The following is a 17,180-nucleotide window of genomic DNA, read 5'->3' as shown; positions in this document are numbered from 1 at the left end:
GCATTTGTATTCTGCAAGGCATTTAAACCATCCAGGGTGGGAAAGGAGTGGAGGTGCTGGCTTGTTTTGACCTTAATAGACTGATTTAATCCTAACACCTGAACCATGGATAAAGTAAGCTGAGCTGACCTACTAGGAACAGTGGGTCGGGTGCGCAGAAGATGAAAACCTCTGTACAACTCTGCCAAAGTTATTGGAAGGACCTTGATTGACATGCCGCAACGTTCAAGCCCCAGATGCTGGCACTTGGCGGCCGGAGGGTTTCAGGTTCCCCAGGGAAGGTGCAAATATTGCTCTATTAGCAATAATACGCTCTGTAGCTCTGACTGCTGGGACATTACATGAGCAAACTGTATAACATTGCAGGACACTGAGCGGTAGCGAGGCCAGTTGAACTGAACAGATACTTTAGACTATCACATGCCATTAGCAGTAACCGTGCTAACGTCAAACTAACCTTGAAAATGTGTGTATTTGCATATATTAACCAGAGCAAGACCTGTAGAAATGACACAAAATATCAAAGGAGCATGAGAAGAATCCTGTATAAATGTAGCCCAAGAGTTTATTTCAATATGCAAAGAGGCCTTTTTTTCCACCACCCTCAAGGTCTCCCAGTGGGTTAAGGCGCTGATCGTTCACAGCACTGATTCCCTGCTGAGCGACTCCAGGTTAACGCCAGCGTAACTTTTCCCATTTACCCCACGCCTGACTCCTTTATGGAGTCAACACCTGCATAAAACTGGGATAATACAGCCATGAATCAGGCCCATAAAATTAGCTCAGCACAGGACAAGGTTAGTGCCATGGGTGGGGATGTTCCACGGTGTGACAGAAGCTGCTGTTCTTCCTCCAGAAACCCCCTTTCTGTTACGTCCCCTCTGCTGCTCATAAATGCAGAATGGGTCACGCTGGCAGTCTGTGGCTGATCCCTCCTTTCTCCATATGTCGTATGCATTTGGACACGAATGAGTGTCTGGGGGCTTCCAGTATTTACCAGGGGAAGGAGTTGCACCATTGTATCAGAGGCACGGGGGAGCCCGAAATCACTGCGAGCTACCGCATGGCATTTGCTGGGCCAAAACAGCGTTTCCAGCTCAGCTCCTGTGAAAATCCTGCAATGCAGCAGCGCCAAGGCAGCACGGCGATCCCGTGCTGGCACTACCCAGCCTGTTGTTTTGAAGCTTCAGGTGGGGGGACGGAGGGGAAACCTGCTCTCCGCGCACAAAGCAGAGCTCCAGACGAGGGCTGCTCTGCCCGGCCGCACGCTGTGCCGTGCCGTGCAGCGCCGGGGAGACGCTGCTGCGAAGAGCTCAGGAAATGCAAAGCTCGTTATAGGACGGCACAGCTTGGTTCGCCCAGAGACACACCGCAAGGGCTTTTTTTTTTCCCCTAAGGCCCTTTTAAAGCAAGGTGATGAATTTATTTGTGTACGTGGGAAAAGTTAAAAGAATTTAAAGCACGTTATGTGATTTTGAAGCAAAAAAGTCTGTTCACATTCTCTCATTTCCCTGTGCCACAGCTCAAATCTCAAAGTAAATACATGCTTCAGACAGACCGAAAGTTGATGATTAACCTGGAGAGGTGTTATTACCGAGATGGTGCCAGCTCCAGGTAAGATATGATAAGATCTCCATGGTGCCAGGCGCTCTACAGCGTTCAGGAGACTGACTCTGTTTTGAACAGCTGAAACAGAGAAACTTACCCAAAGGGCAAATAGGAAAACGACTGGTGCAAAGCCACAAAACAGGCCAGCGGCAATGCTAGGACTAAAACTTGTCTTGTAATAAGACGGGCGCCTCTTGGTGCCCAAAATTGATGGGAAAAACTGAGGCTCCTCTGCCCCACGGCAGCTGAAAGCAGAGGGAACGCCCAGATCTCATGGGGGGAAAAAACCTTTGGATTTATGTGGTGGAAGCAAATTTTTTTGTGCAGGACTGTCCCACGAAAGCAGAAAAAAAGAGGTAGGGAGGCAGATGCAAGTGCAAAAAAGAAGCCGCCTCACGGCCAGCTTTTAGCAACACCGTAAGGGAGGGCAGTTTAGGGGTTGGGGAAAGCTTGTTCCTACCAGCGCACAGCAGCCCCCTCAGAGAGGGGAGTAACCCAAATCCCTGGCATTCTTGCTTTTCATTGCAGCCCAGGGTGATTACTGCATTTTTCATCTCGGAAAGAAAAAAAAAAAACAAATCTGTGGTTTCTGAGCAGATTCAGCCCAGACAGTCTGATCAAGCAGGGCTGTGTGCAACGTGTCCAGCTCTCCTTGTTTTGGGCTACTTCGCAGTGCCATCTGGTGGCCCCAAGCCTCGCGCCAGTGGAAATTTCCAAGCTGATGTTCGTCGCAAGACAAATAGTAACTGTTCTGCCAACTTTGCTCCCGACCGCTGCAACCTGCCTCGCAGCTATGGGCGCCGGGCCGGAGGGAGGTCTGCCCCAGAGCCGCCCCGCTGAAGCGAAGGGGAGCCCCCTCCTCATCTCCTCAGCGCGGTGCCCCGCTGCCAGAGACAATGATTGCCATTGTCAGTGTTACTGCAGCAGATAAGAGTGATCTCTCTATTTTGGTTGCCAAATCCTATCTTTTACTGAGGCTTCTTGCATCTTTCCTTAAAGGAGAGGCTCCTGTTCCTTCTGTGCTTGCAGCAGGGCCTTTGACATTTAGCAAATGGCAAGACGGGGGCTACACGCGGGCTTTGTCCACGTGCAACATGAAGCAATCTCAAATGTGACTTTGCTCCTGGTCACCCCATCTCCTCCCTCCCCAGGAGTGCTGCTGCCCTCAGGTCAGAGCGTAGACACCTAAGTGTCTGCAAAAGCAGCTGCAAAGTTGGCATTTTTTCACTTTTGAAGGCTTATAGCCTAGTCCTTTCATGGACCAAGTTTGTTTCTAAAGTATAAAAAAAAAAATCTTCCCCTGCACTGAGGATGCTGCATATAGTGCTTGAGCTAGCTTCAGATGGCTAAAAACTGCAAGTGTTACACCCCTGTTAGCAGCTTAGCCCTGCCCAAGTTTTGGTAGGAAGGACCACACCAGCATGGCTGCATTGCTTCAGGTAAGAAGAGCTATCTGCTGAGAATTAGCTTGGAGGGCTCTACAGAAAACTGCATTATTCAGTGTGAGCAGACATTATTGATTATGAGCAAGTGTTTTATCCACATACTATTAGCAGCAGTGGGTACTTGAAACAAAATCCATCTGTCTTCCCACATCTTTTCACTGGCTGATGACTTGATGCAGGATTCATCGGGCATCCTTACAGATCTGGCAAGGAAGATCTCTGAAGGTAAGCAAAGAGGAGGGTAGGAAGAGTTTGTGAGATGCTAACGGAGATTAGGGTTATTGTTCTGTGCGAACCAGAAGAGGTGTATAAGAGATGAGATAAGAAGAGTAGAATTAAGAATCCTTGAAAAGAGAAAAGCCCTTGACTTTGCCACAGAAAGTGGAAGCCTTGCTCAAGCAAAGTCACTGTCAAAACTGCTCCCGTACACCAAGGTGGTGATTTTAGCCCCTGCAGGAAAATTATGGGAGGATGTGGGAGTTGTGCAGGGATGTTAGCAGGGCTTTGCCCCACCACCTATGCTATAATATCAGCACAATCTCTATACTTTTCAGGAATAAATTACAGGTATTTCTAGCCAGAAAAATAAATTTAATTTTCCCAGCTGCCTCCTTATCACAAGGTGTTTATCTTTGAAAGGCGTGGGAAAGGAGTAATTTCAGCAGTAGTTATTACAGTGATCACAATTATTTCACTGATAGCTCAAGTGCCTGCTGTTCATGTGCTGTATTTGCTCTTGTCTTCAACCCCACTATCTATACAGCAAAGCACTGGGTTACAAAAAGGACCAGTCCCTGTTTTTAGCCTATTATTTTGTCAGTATTTGAATTTGTTTTCTCCTACCACAGTCACGGTTTTGCCCCCACCCCCACCCCCGAACTTCAGCATTGGGCATCTCAGTCACATCATGTCCCTCACAGTTCCTGTCCCCTTCATTGTCAGTGAATGCCCCAGCTGATCTCTCATGCTGGGATCCTGCACACCAGCTTCACAGAGGGACCCACACCGCAAAGCACCTCCTCTCCCAGAGCATCACCCGGTTACAGCCTAGCACCAATGGCCACCAACATCCCAGAGCTGTTCCTATGCCTCCCACAGACCAGCGGATGGACTGGACCTTGCCGTGACATTGCAGGGTGGGATCTTTAGGAAATGAGAGGTCTTGAAAGCACACAAGACTTCTCACAGGCAGCACAAGAGCTCCTTATTAAAAAAAGTGCCGGAGGTTTCCATGTATGATGCTCCTTGTTTCAACCCTGCAGGCTATGCAGTACTAGTAAATTAGAGTATCTGGGTCCATTCTTTTGCAGTTAGGTCAACTGTCATAAAAGAGCCCGTATTCATACTCTTACTTGCTTACCCTCCAGAACAGGACAGCCACATCCACACCGTCTGTACCGAATTACCAAATTGTCTTTGGTACACGTTAACTCCCAAAGAGTGGCCAGATTTTGCTTGCGGTGGTGCTGGTTAACCCAGACCAAACCCTGCAAGGAGAATTTAAAGCTGTGGATGATCAGCTTCCCAGTCTTGGGGATATTCCCTCACACTGTTTAATTTTCAGTACAGATATAGTCTCACAGGACTACAGGTAGAGGAGAAGCAAATAAGTCCTGTCGCTGCAGGACACACACCAGGAGAAACACATCCCTGCCTCAGGCTGTACTCAGCTGGATAAGGCTCCTGTCACATACGACCCCTCTAAGTTTTCAAGAGTCGCCTGGGGTTAAGTAAATCCTTGATGGCTGGATGCTGAGTCAAGGAAACTTCATGCTAGGCTAGCTGAGATAATGTGCGTATCAGGATCCATCCCTCCCTCATCACACCTCTCCCTCGTCTGCCACCGCCCAGCTGTGCTTGCTGACTCCCGAACACTGCCCACGGGGCACTGAAGCAGATTAATCCTGGGTGTCCACTGGGACTGCTGATTTGCTTTCTTTCTCATTTGAAAGGTTTCTGGTTGGGGAGGGTTGTCATGTTGTAGTCAGCTCTGAACACCGTAATAGCTGCAGGAAGACTTCAAACGTCCAGCATACTTTATTAAAAAAACAATACAAGCAATTTTTGGTGTCAGACAGTATTAAAGATGTTGATGAGCTCTAGCATAAAATTGTAGCTATCAGAGAGCAAAAAGGATGCTTTCCTAAGGAAATGCAGGAATTACCACTCTCCTCATAGCACCCTACATTCCTGCTTTGTACCCCCTAATCCTTTGGCCGCACGTTATTATTCTCCATTCTCCCACTGCAGGAATCCCTTGCACTTTTCTTCTAATGGAAAATGAGGTCAGCCTGAATCATGCTGGGTCTCACCAGAAGATAGTGAGATCTGCTCTTAGACTGACAGAGGGACTGGGCTTATCTCTTTCCTGCTAGTGATTCTCGTGGTATCTGCTATAAAGCAGCTTCTGCTGCAAAAGAGCACAAATAACACATTTGCAGGCGAAAGGAGTTACCACGGCACAGAAAGAACAGGCACTTTGTACAGTGGAGAATAATACATTTTCAGATAATAATGCAAAGGGCCAGGGCTAGATTGTTTTAAAAAGCTCTGAATCCTATTTCAGCTACTGAGGGGCTTTAATCATCGCTATAGGCTAAATGTTACATTAGTACTTATCAAAGTGATTTCTAGCATTAGCCAGTATTTCAAATACCATTTTTTAAATCCTTTGTACTTCCTATAAAGTAGGTATGTATGCAAATAAACACACATGCACAATCGAAGGAAATATGAAAGACTGAAAAGAGAGATGCAATATTTTGCAGCCATTCGATTCACCAAAATTTACCTTTACAATGCATCAGAAGAACAAGTAGGTTTATTTTTCTAGCTTTGAAATCTTAAGGCTAACAAATGAAAAATATCTCCCTGCCCAGTTAATTTGAAGCACACAGTTTTTTAAGTATTCACGTATTTGAAGCCAACACTTGTGAAATTTGACTCTGAGAGGGCTGGCAATTATCCAGAAACAAATATAAATACTCCACACTGTAGCACCATCCTTCTGCCACAGATTTGGGTTATACTGTTGACCTATAACTTCAAAAAGAAGTATTTAACCTGGCCCCTGTGTTTCAGTTCAGTTGAGTGGGAATTTAAATACTAACTTTGATTTCCTCAGACTTCCTTTCTTTACATGTTTACTATTTAAAATGAACCTGAAGTAAGAATTCAAAACATGAAAAAGAACAGTATTTTCCTTAATCATCATTTTATCCATTGAAGCACTGCTATGGTATTTCTATAGTTCCTGTCACAGTAAGTTAAGTGCATCGGTATCAAGTAAGTGTTACTATCCGGGAAGTATTGCTATCATAGCGGGAACTCAGTTCAATGCCTCTTTGAGGCTGCAGTCTTTATGTCCAACAAAAATACTGGCCAAAGATACCTGTCCAATGAAAGACTCAAACATGGCAGAGAAAGTGACATTTATCTCCTGTTTGACTTCATCTTCATTACCTTTTTCTTCCTTCCAGAGCACCTTCTGTAAACACATTTATGGGGCTCTTTGGAGCATGTATGTTTTTTACCATTGTGAATACTCATTGTGAACGGGATCCCGCTCCTTAATCTGAAATCCGGAGTACAAAACCTGGAATAATTTACCACTTCTACTAATATCAATATTAAAATGCTTCTTACCCAAAAGGCGTGAAGAAAAGATGCACTCAGAAGATCTTGGGACAGACTTGGCAAATAAGGCAGCCACAACATTGGCTGGTAGGTGTGGGATTAACTTGGGATTTTGCAGAATGAAGAGAATCAGCTGCTTGTGGTTTGCCAAATGTTCAGGCCTGTAGCAGACCGTATTTTCTGTGGCAAGATCCTCATGAGGACCTCTACAGACACCTACCAGATGAACATGCGATTCATGCAGACCACTGCTCCCTCTGCCACTGTTCATGTTCAAACTTGGCTCACTTGAAAAAGTGTACGGGGGGAGGGATTTGCTTTGGTAGGCATTTTCTTGGAAAGAAATAAGCAGAGAGAAGACCAATGCACAGGAGGAATCCCTGGGTCTTATCCCAAAACTTTCAACATCCAGTCATACAACAGAGGGTTTTAATCTACAAAATCACCTCCCATTGCTGGTAATTATATGGAATTCAATCATCTCCTTCAAACACTGGTGCTGTAACTGTGAAGACTTCATATTTCAACCCAGTGTCAACACAAAAAAGAAGGATGATCACACTAACAGGACTTTGACCACTAGTGCACTTCATGCTCCCAACTGTAACTACAGCTCTGCAACAGCACAGCCCCACTCCAGCCAGTCCAGGGCTGTGCTCAGCCCCAGCTGGCTATTTATCCCAGCCCTTACATATGTTCAGCTGTTGCATAATTATAGGCCAATCTCTCAGAGCTGTGCCTGCTGTAAAATTCACGAGCAGATAGTTTGCAAATATATGGCTGACTATTTGGAACAGAATAATTTACTCTGTTTCTGTCAGCAGAGTTTACAGTCAGAATATTCCTCTGTCACAGCTTACCGGCAGCGTTCAGGAATTTTCTTGGGCCCTTGCTAATAGTAAACAGGTGGATGCTATCATTTCAGATATCTTTTTTGTGGTGGGGCAAAATATTCTGCATAACAAGCTCCCATAAAATTTAAAATGCACAGGATAGAACTATAAGTTAACTTTATTGTCTGGATTTAGTGTTAGCCCTTTGCACTGAACACCATTTGCATACATCAAAGATTCCTGGACTGTATGTGTCCAGGTCACTTATTCATTATTATAATTTATTTCTAGCACAGAAATACCTAGAGGCCCCAGGAAAGGCAGTTGCACATACATGCATATAATGAAAAGGCAGTTCCTGCCCTGAAGAGCTCTGCATAGAGCTACCTACCTGGTACAACAGCACCCCATGCAGAGATGCCAGGGTTGTTCCTAAATTAGATGATACATTTACATAGCATAGTATAATGCCATGCAGAGATACTTTCTGTCCTGGAAGCACTGTAGTTGCATCACTATAGACCTCTATCTGAGCTAAATTCTCTGTAAATAATGTATAAACTGACAGTTACAATGCTTCCAGTTTTGGTTATCTCTGAAACTGCATTGTACTAGGCAGAGCTATTCTTTAAATTTGTCACCTAAATGGACACAGGAAAAATAGCACATCAAAGGGAAAATTCTCAGACTCAAGACAGTATTCAGGTTAAAAACCCAGTGCATTTAGTTGTCAAAATGGGCTAATGTTCTTGGAGAATATTGTAAGAGAACCTGTCTTCTAAGGAGGAAAAAAACCCACAAAAAACAAACCAATGTTTTTTGATTGGTAAATATGCATATATTTTAATATTCTCACACCCGATTGCATGTACAATTAGCCCTAGTTGAAATGAATTCCAGAGAATCATCATGAGCTTCTGACAATGACAGACAGAAATGAAGAAAGACCAGGCGATTTTTCTCTTTTTAGATTTTTTCCCTTTTAAATAAATGGCATTTCAGTGCGAGCAGGAATTAGTGCAAGGAAACCCGATGGTCTGTGCTACACAGGCGGTCAGATTACATTAACACAGCGGTCCCTTCTGACTCAACAGTCCATTAACCTAAGTATGAAGTTAGCAGAGAAGGGGGGATAAAACTTGACTGTGTAAGTAATTGATTTTTTCAGGTCAGAAATGAAAGCAAATCAGAACAGCAAACATAACTTAGGATCAGCATTTTTATTTATCTTTTTTTAATGTTCAGAAAATTGAAACAATTTAATTCAGGCTTACTATTTACAGCAACCTGATATAATCTGATTAAATTCCTTTTAGAACATGTTTAATAAAAGCACAGGTGGGATTCATAAATCCTTGGAGGGGAACTGAGTGTCATGGGAAAGGGGAACTTTACAGGCTCCTTAGTCTCTTTGGGGGAATGGTTTCCAGCTTGATTCTCAGATCTCTTCCCTAAGTGTGCATGTCTATGTGGAATACTTTTTTTATTTTCCAATGAATATATAAAAATAAAAGCAAAGCACTTTGCTTCAAACTCTTGGGAACATGATGATGTTGGAGTTGAGAAGGAAAGCCCACACAACAATACAAATCTTTGTTACAAGACTTACTTGATGCTCTCAATGACAATATGGAACAGCTAAACAAAAATCAGAATAGGAAATAAGTATTTTAATTATGCATATTTTTTAAAAAAAGTTATGGGATTTTGTTCCACTTTGGAATGCAAAAAAAAAAAAAAAAAAAAAAAAAAAAGACAAACCCTTTTTCAGGTGTCTGTGAATTTGTCTGAGAAATTGAGATTCTGTTCACTACCAGTTTTAATTATGTCTGAGTATTATCAAGGTACTCAATCTGGCATTTCTCTTAATCTCTCCCTCTTTTCGGGTTTTCTGGTACAACCATCATTTTCAAGGTGCCTGAATCTCTTCCTATCCTCAGAATTCAGTTTATTTCCCCAAATGCCTTGTATACTTTGAATGAAAATACCATACTAAAAATAAATAAATAAATAAATAAATAAATAAAAGTAAAATACGAAGAGTAGTTTGGGATCTTCTTTTTCCCTGTGGCTAATTTTTTTTCCCACAGGCCATAAAAGCTGCTGGAGCAATTATCATCCTGTTAAATTCTGGAAGAGCACTTTTAAATAATTTAAAAAGTGATCTGTTTTTTACCATAATTACTATCATTATTTTTTTTACATGGGAGTGAATGAAGAGATAAGTACCTTCTAAGTCAAGAAATATCTTGGCCTGAAGCCCTGGAACCTTATTTATCTGTGAAGTGTTTATCTTACTGAATCCTCCCTAGAAAAACAAAATAATTATTGCCTAATGATAGTAGAAGTGAGTTTTCTCTTTCAATTATCAAGCAGAATGCTTTTCTCCAGTTGTGGAGAAGTATCTCTTGAATCTGACTGGAAGGCGGAGGAGTATAAAGAGAAACACCGAACATAAACCCTGCAGTAACTTTATTTTTCTACTGCCCGCAAAACAGGTAGCACAGATTTAGGCTCCCTCCCTGTGAACTCTGTAGAAATCTCTCTGCTGTTGTTAGTCCGTCGAGCCCCCGGGGAAGGAAAGATCCCATTTACTAATAAGATTTCAAGGGTCACCAAGGGAAGACTTTTCAATTATAATGATCTTGTTTTCACAGGCATGGAAAAAGACTTTCCAAGGTGAAGTACGGAGAGATGTAATCTCTTTCTTACCTCTCGGAACTGCCTTTTTCTGTTATGAATATTGCTTCCCCATCATAGGCTACAACTCTGGAAAATAACATACCTAACATTAGGCACATTTTCAAATCCCATTGATTTCCATGACATTTGGATATGTGGTTAAAGTAAAATTATAGTCCCTGATCCACCTTCAAAAAAGGAATTATCCCCTGATTTAAAGAACATTATGCATACATATCAGTAAATAATATATTCTAAGTTCAAGACCCACAAAAAGGTATAGTAAATAATCAGCCCACTCCCTGTGCATGTTTCAAATCTTCATTTTCAGAGTTCTTGCTATTAATGCCTACTAATCACAGATTCATAGACTAATTAAGGTCACAAGGGACCTCTGGAGGTTATTTAATGCAAGCCCCTGCTAAATACAGGTTCAATTAGCAGGTGCTCAGGACCTTGAGCAGTCATGTCCTGAATATCTCCAAGGATGGAGATTCTGTTATTTATTTATTATTATTACTGTTATTATTATTGTTATTGAAAATGACATTATTATTATTTAAAATGACATATACTAAAAAAAGAAATAAAACTAGAAAACAAATTTCCTAGACTCTCCGTCCTATCATCAATGGCCATATGTGCACTTTAAATCCATCCTTAAGTGAAATGTTCTCCTGAAAGATGCAGTGAAAATTCCATTATTTAAGTCGTTAGAACTGATGTGAACAAAACATTGTGTGATCAATAGCTGCGAAGTGTTCTGCCTGGAGAGAGCAATGAACAGGCTAATCTGCCGGTCTTCCCTATCTGCATCTTCTTGGATACTCTGGATAGCCTTTTCTGAGTCCTTGCACCTTCTCTATCCCTCAGCTGTAAAAACAGAACTTTAACTGGAGACTTACCATAGTTTCATGAGGACAATACATATCTCAACACATTAAAATTCCTTGAAAATTCTCAGAGGAAGTCAACTCTACCATAAGTTGTGTGTTTGCGTGTCTTTTCTTTCCCCTCTCAAGGTAGTTGGGAATTCATTATATTCCCAAACTCAAGGCAGCACCTCCATGCTAAAAGAAATGGAGGTAAAGAGGGTGACGGTTGTATGGGAGGTAGAGATAGTAGGCTAGGTGGGATCCCAGAAGGGATATAACTGCGAGGAGGGAATTATGTCTCCCATACACACACATGCCTTGAATGGCAAGGTATGAGAAACAAAACCTCAGATAATCTGTGAGTTAAATCCTGAAGGTACAGATATTTGTCACTGTTTTGCAGTTGTATCCATTTTCTGATGGAGGAAACATCACCAGGAAGTTGCCAGCATATGCGAGACTCCAGCGCAGAGGGAATAAGAGTGGGTTGATGCCAACGGAAGGTACCAGGAGCACAAGAGAGAGTGATTGCCGTCCTGACAGATGAGAATGATGAGTCAGTGCGGACAGGAGCCTGGAGAAATAATAACACAGAAATTATGGCCACCAGTGGTCAGTTCCCCTGAGAAAAGTCATTAAGGAAAAAGCTAAAGAATATGGGGGAGAAGATGGCTCACGAGTCAGATGGGAGCAAAGGTGTGAAAAGGACAAGACCTGTAAAGCCTGTAACAATTATTATAGACACTATTAAATTGGAAGCTCCATCTTTTTTCTTAAAATGAGCTATGTGAGAGGGGGGAATCATGCTGAACTCAAAGTCATCCATTGATCCAGGAACTACATCATTGAGCAGGATTTTCATGCTTTTCTGGGCCTAGCACCGAAAACCCCCACTATTTCTGTTTCCTTGGGCTCCTACTACTGTATCATGTTCTAATCCCACAGTTTTGTTCTTTTTTTCTCTCTTTGTTTTGCTCTTTAAAATGCAGATAAGGGATTTATTTACAGAACTTGTTCCCACATAAGCATGGGCTGTAAAATATACCTGAGCATCTGCTATCAGATTCTGATGCATATCCTTAGCTGTTTGACACAATCCCTGTCCAATCAAAATTGAATATATTTTCTTGCCATGTTCTTCTGGTCCAGCACTAGCACTAGTCTCATCCCCTATCTTCACCTCCTTTCAACTGTTTTTCACCAACTCCCAGATTTCCCCAGATCCCTTTCTTTCTTTCCCAGATCCAACCCCAAATTGCCCACACTTTTCAAACCAGGTTTCTTCTTTGTTCCAGAAAACTTCTAAACTATCTTCCAGCCATCCTAAGTCAAGGTCTTGGGTACTCACATCCTCATAACAACCAGTTTCTTTGCACACGTATCTTGGGACAGTTAAACTAGAAGAAATGCATTAGGACTAAGAGTCCACCTTTGCTTCCAGGACCTGACTCAACCAAAATCCATCCAATGCAGGGAAATTAGCTTGTGCAGTGATGCACAGCAGTGACAAGGGGTTCTTTTGCTTGGCTCTTTAGAACAAAAAGCACTATTTTCTTCCATGCTGTAACTCCAGGTTGCAATTCTAGCTGTGTGCACGGCACTCACAGCACACAGTGAGAGACAGAGCTACTGCTTCCCTCTGTAACATATGCTCTGACATCCAAATTCCAGAGAGTTTACACCAAGGCAGGCCAGTTTTGCCTCTTATGGCCTGAATGGAGCATATTCCTTTCAAGTAGAGTTTTCACCTGATTTATATGGGAACTACACAATGCTGTTAGCTTTGTTTATGATTGGCTGTATGCATTCTTTTGTTTCGGATTTCAATTTCTGCTTCTTCTCTGATGTTCACAGATCCAAAAGGTCATCCGACATCACAGTGCTAAGCAATAGGTCAGACGCTCACCATTCTGCAAATCTAAGCTCATAACAACATAATACTTTCTCTGGAAGTGATGTAGCTTCTGAAGTTCCTATTCATATTTTGTGCAAGCTGAGAAATAAACACACTACTTTTATGCATTGTGTGGATGTTGTTAGTGTCACTGCAGACTAAGAACACCATTTCAGAATAAAGTCTTTCTTTCTAAGATATCATGATTTCCTATAGCAGAGTGCAGTATTCTCAGTTTTATGAAGTAAAACAGGCATATAGTCTCTTATAGTCTTACAGTTAGTAAACAGGCATATAGTCTTTCTTGGAGAATAAGAGAATTGAATAGCACAGATGCAAGACATTCTGTGCCAGTTGTTCTGAGTGCCAAAGAGTGGTCCCTAGGCACATTTAATTCACTAAAATAGGCAGAGTCACTGAAACCAACCTAAATGTTCCTCCATTATTTTAAGAAATTCAACGTGAGTTCCACGCACGCCTCTAATATCCAAACCTACAGATGAAACATGCCTGTACTTACATTTTCATGATATCAGAAATGACCCTGTACTTATTTCATATTTGATTCCAGGCTGGCAGATCTAAAGATTTAGTACAAATCTGATAAAAAATTAATAGTAGACCACTTCTATTTGTCAACCTCCTCTAACAATACCATGTACAACCCAAGCTATACTTGTTTATCATGCTTAGTAAAAGACATTTGCAAAATGTAGATGTACAGTCTTGCAAACTATTGAATGAGGCGATCATGATGTAACTATTCTTTCAGAGGTAAGAAAACTCTGTTGGAGTCAATATCTTTTGGCAGGTGCTATAGAGAAAAGGAGAAGGAAAAAGAAGAAGATTAGAGAGAAAGATTAAGCTATAATCAGTGCAAAAGTTTCTATAATAGAAAATCCAGCCACTGCTTTGCATGGTTCTATTCTATCTGAGTTGTTCAAGTCAACATTAAACAATATAAGATTAAGCACTTGTCAGGCGAACTAATGAGTTTTGGATTGATTTCTGTCTTCCGCAATGCTACTAGCATTTTTGACAGGTATGATTTATAGGGCATTCTTTGGGCCTGTTCATGAGAAGAGCTGTTTATTTTGGTTGATGGACAGGGTTTCTAATATTCCCAGTGGAGTGTGCAGATGGCAGGAAGGACAGTAATCTTTGAGACCATCTCTCAATGTCTAGGGTATGTCTCTTATAAATTTGTAATCAAGATCTCAAGAAACTAATGTGGGCAGGCTGCCTCTGAAATTGTTTTTGCGACCTTTGGCCAATGTAATGCTCCCTGAAAAATGTATGTCTGGTACTTTTGCTGTTTAGTAAATGGAGCTTGTATAGGCAATCAAGGAACTACACTTTCCTTTTTAACTGATGTGACATATATACACAGATGCAGAGTTTTACACATTTACAGTTCTATTCCCTCCGGCTTAGTAACAGAGTATTTTTGTACATTTTATGTCTATGGATATTTAGTGCACTAGTAGACGACAGAAAAAAGCAACCAGGCAGTCTGTGTTGGAAACTTAATGAAATCTCCAAGGCATGAACATAATCAATGAAAGTAACTGAACCACTGAATAATTTTCATTCTCGTCAGCTGTTCTTTCCATTGTTTGTTATTTTTTTCTATTTGTCTTGTTTATAAATAGATTGTACAGTCTTGGAGAGACTGGAATGTAGGCCAGGTCTAAACTGATATAGTTGCATTGACTGAAAAAGCTGATCCAAGATAGAGAGGATGTGAACCTTTATATTATCATTTTCTTAATTATAAATTCTAATTAATGAGTTCTAAAATGGTGTGAAATCACATGGAATAAAATTTATATGAATATTTCCTGAAAACATAAAGGACTGATTATGGTTAGAATTTAATCTTCCAACATAGACTACTTTCCTATCTTTCTGATGGTAAATGATAACATCATGCTAAGATGATTCCATGGTTAGAATTTAATGTCAGTCCTACACAGCTCATTTTTTTGAAGATTTGGCTTACTAACGTTAGGATCCTAATACCAGGTTTGATTTTCAGAGATGCCAAGAATTTAAAGTCATATTTAACCTTAGGCTTATAAGTTTGAAGCCTTTGATCTATTCTATTATTCAAGTCCTTTCAATCCCATTAAACCCAATGATAGGGCTTTCCTTGTTTATTTTCTTTTTTCTCAGCTGTGTGTACCTCTTAAAACAAATCCTAATTTTTCAAGAAGACCACTCTATCCTTGTACTATTTGGCATATAAGATGGTGATTTTTCCTCCAGAACAACTATAAACCTTGAACCCAGACTGAGCAACAAGAGTGATAGCAGAGCCAACAGCCAGGTCAGTGGAGGAAACCTCAGCAAAGGCAGTGAGGACTGCCAAAGCTGCAGAAGCAGCCACACTTGCATAAGTGACACACATAGCAGCAACATAACATTTTCCAAAACACGAAGCTAAGTGGGACTGATTTAATACAAAGACAACATCTTCTATCATGCAATAGATAGAGCATATAGAATAATCCAAGCTAAAGAGCACAGGACTGGAATAGACCTTGTTGACTTGTAGGCACTGACATCAAAACATCCCTTTTATACATTTTTTGTATATGCTTGACTTGGTGCCAGAGTTGTCACTTTGCTTAAATAGCATGCTTTACTTTTCTTATCCTCAATATCTGAAACAGTATAAGAGTAATTTTGCCTCCTCTTGGCCTCAGCTAAACAATGCAACCCTTTTTCACAGGATTTTACAACGTAAGAATCGCTTTGCTCTCACTCCAGGGAGATACTGGGTCTCTGCTGATGCTCCAAGCCATTGAATTAATTAGTGAGGCATCAAATCTGTGCTAATACATTCCTCCTTGCTGCCGCACAGATAATCTTAGAGTCGCTGCCTCATTATCTGTGAGCCTCTGGTTGGTTTGGAGCTAGGTACAGCAGGAGTTTAGCATTGCCTGTGAATACAGTGTACACATAAGTGTCAGTCTCCTCATTTGTGAATGATCCAATCTCCCTCCTCTAAAGGTTCATCCTTAAATGTGTTCCAACATTTTTTACTTCTTTTTTTAAAACCTGGATGGCAAAACTATATATACTATTCCTGCTGAGTTCTCATCGCAACTTTTTGTGGAGAAATTAATGAATCCTTACCTCTCCTGAAAATACCTCATCGAGCAATCTCATCTACTTTTCCCATGGCTGCATCCTGTTGAACACACTCCTCCTATGATTGACGAGGATATCCTGATCTTGCTTCCCTTAAGATGTTACTAAGTGATGGCCTAACAGTTTATACATGAATTTCTTGCTATGTTCCCTCAGCTCATGCCTTCCACTTTGAACTAAGGAATTTAACCAAGCTATTTCTTCCCATATTGTATCTACTTGGTCCTCTGTGCTATTCATGATTTTCTCCTTCATGCTATCAGTAAATTTCATAAGCATTCTCTCATTCTTTGTGCCAAAATTACTGGGGTTTTTTTTTGAAAAAAGAAGCATGCATGAACCCAGCCTCCATCAATAAGCTATTTCTAGCCTCATACTACCTCTCTTAATACAGCTAGTTTCCTCTTTAAAGTTCTTGAAGGTATCCCCATTTCTTGCTCTTTAATGACAAATATCCTATGTGGCAACAACTAAATATTTTGTTAACGTTTTGCTCAACTAGACTGACCAATATTTTTTAAGAAAAACATTCCTTTTATTGGAGAAAGATACCCCGTTTCACTCTGGAAAACATGTTTATTTTTTTCTCACCTTTCCCTTATTTTTATATTTTAATTTTCCCTTCCTTGGAAATTCCTGAAGTAGTGTATACTATTGAGATCAAACTGAAGAGACTGAAGTCTAGCAGATAATCTGTTTTCCCTTTGTAAAATATGGGTACTGTGTTTGTTATTTTCCAGTCATATGCGATAACACTTCACTTGATTCAAACCCTTGCTCCTAGCTCTGTAATTTTAGGTGAGTTCATTTAGAGCTATAAGAGACTGTGCATTACACCCACTATGAGCATTAAACTCATCGGACTTTGACTCTGTCTTGGTTTAGGTCAATTCATGGTGCATATCATTACTACCACTGGGAATTCTGACCTTACTATCAAAACAATTGAAAACAAAGGAAAATACACATCCAATTTTAGGGCGAGACCTGGGTGGACTATGGCCCTTCAGAGACAGATACAGGTAAGCACTGTGTAAACTGTATTTTTTAA

This window comes from Dromaius novaehollandiae, chromosome Z (genome assembly GCF_036370855.1).
Source record: "Dromaius novaehollandiae isolate bDroNov1 chromosome Z, bDroNov1.hap1, whole genome shotgun sequence".
In the NCBI taxonomy this organism is placed as follows: domain Eukaryota; kingdom Metazoa; phylum Chordata; class Aves; order Casuariiformes; family Dromaiidae; genus Dromaius; species Dromaius novaehollandiae.
The sequence above is the reverse complement of the archived record's forward strand: the minus strand, read 5'-3'. Positions refer to the sequence as shown.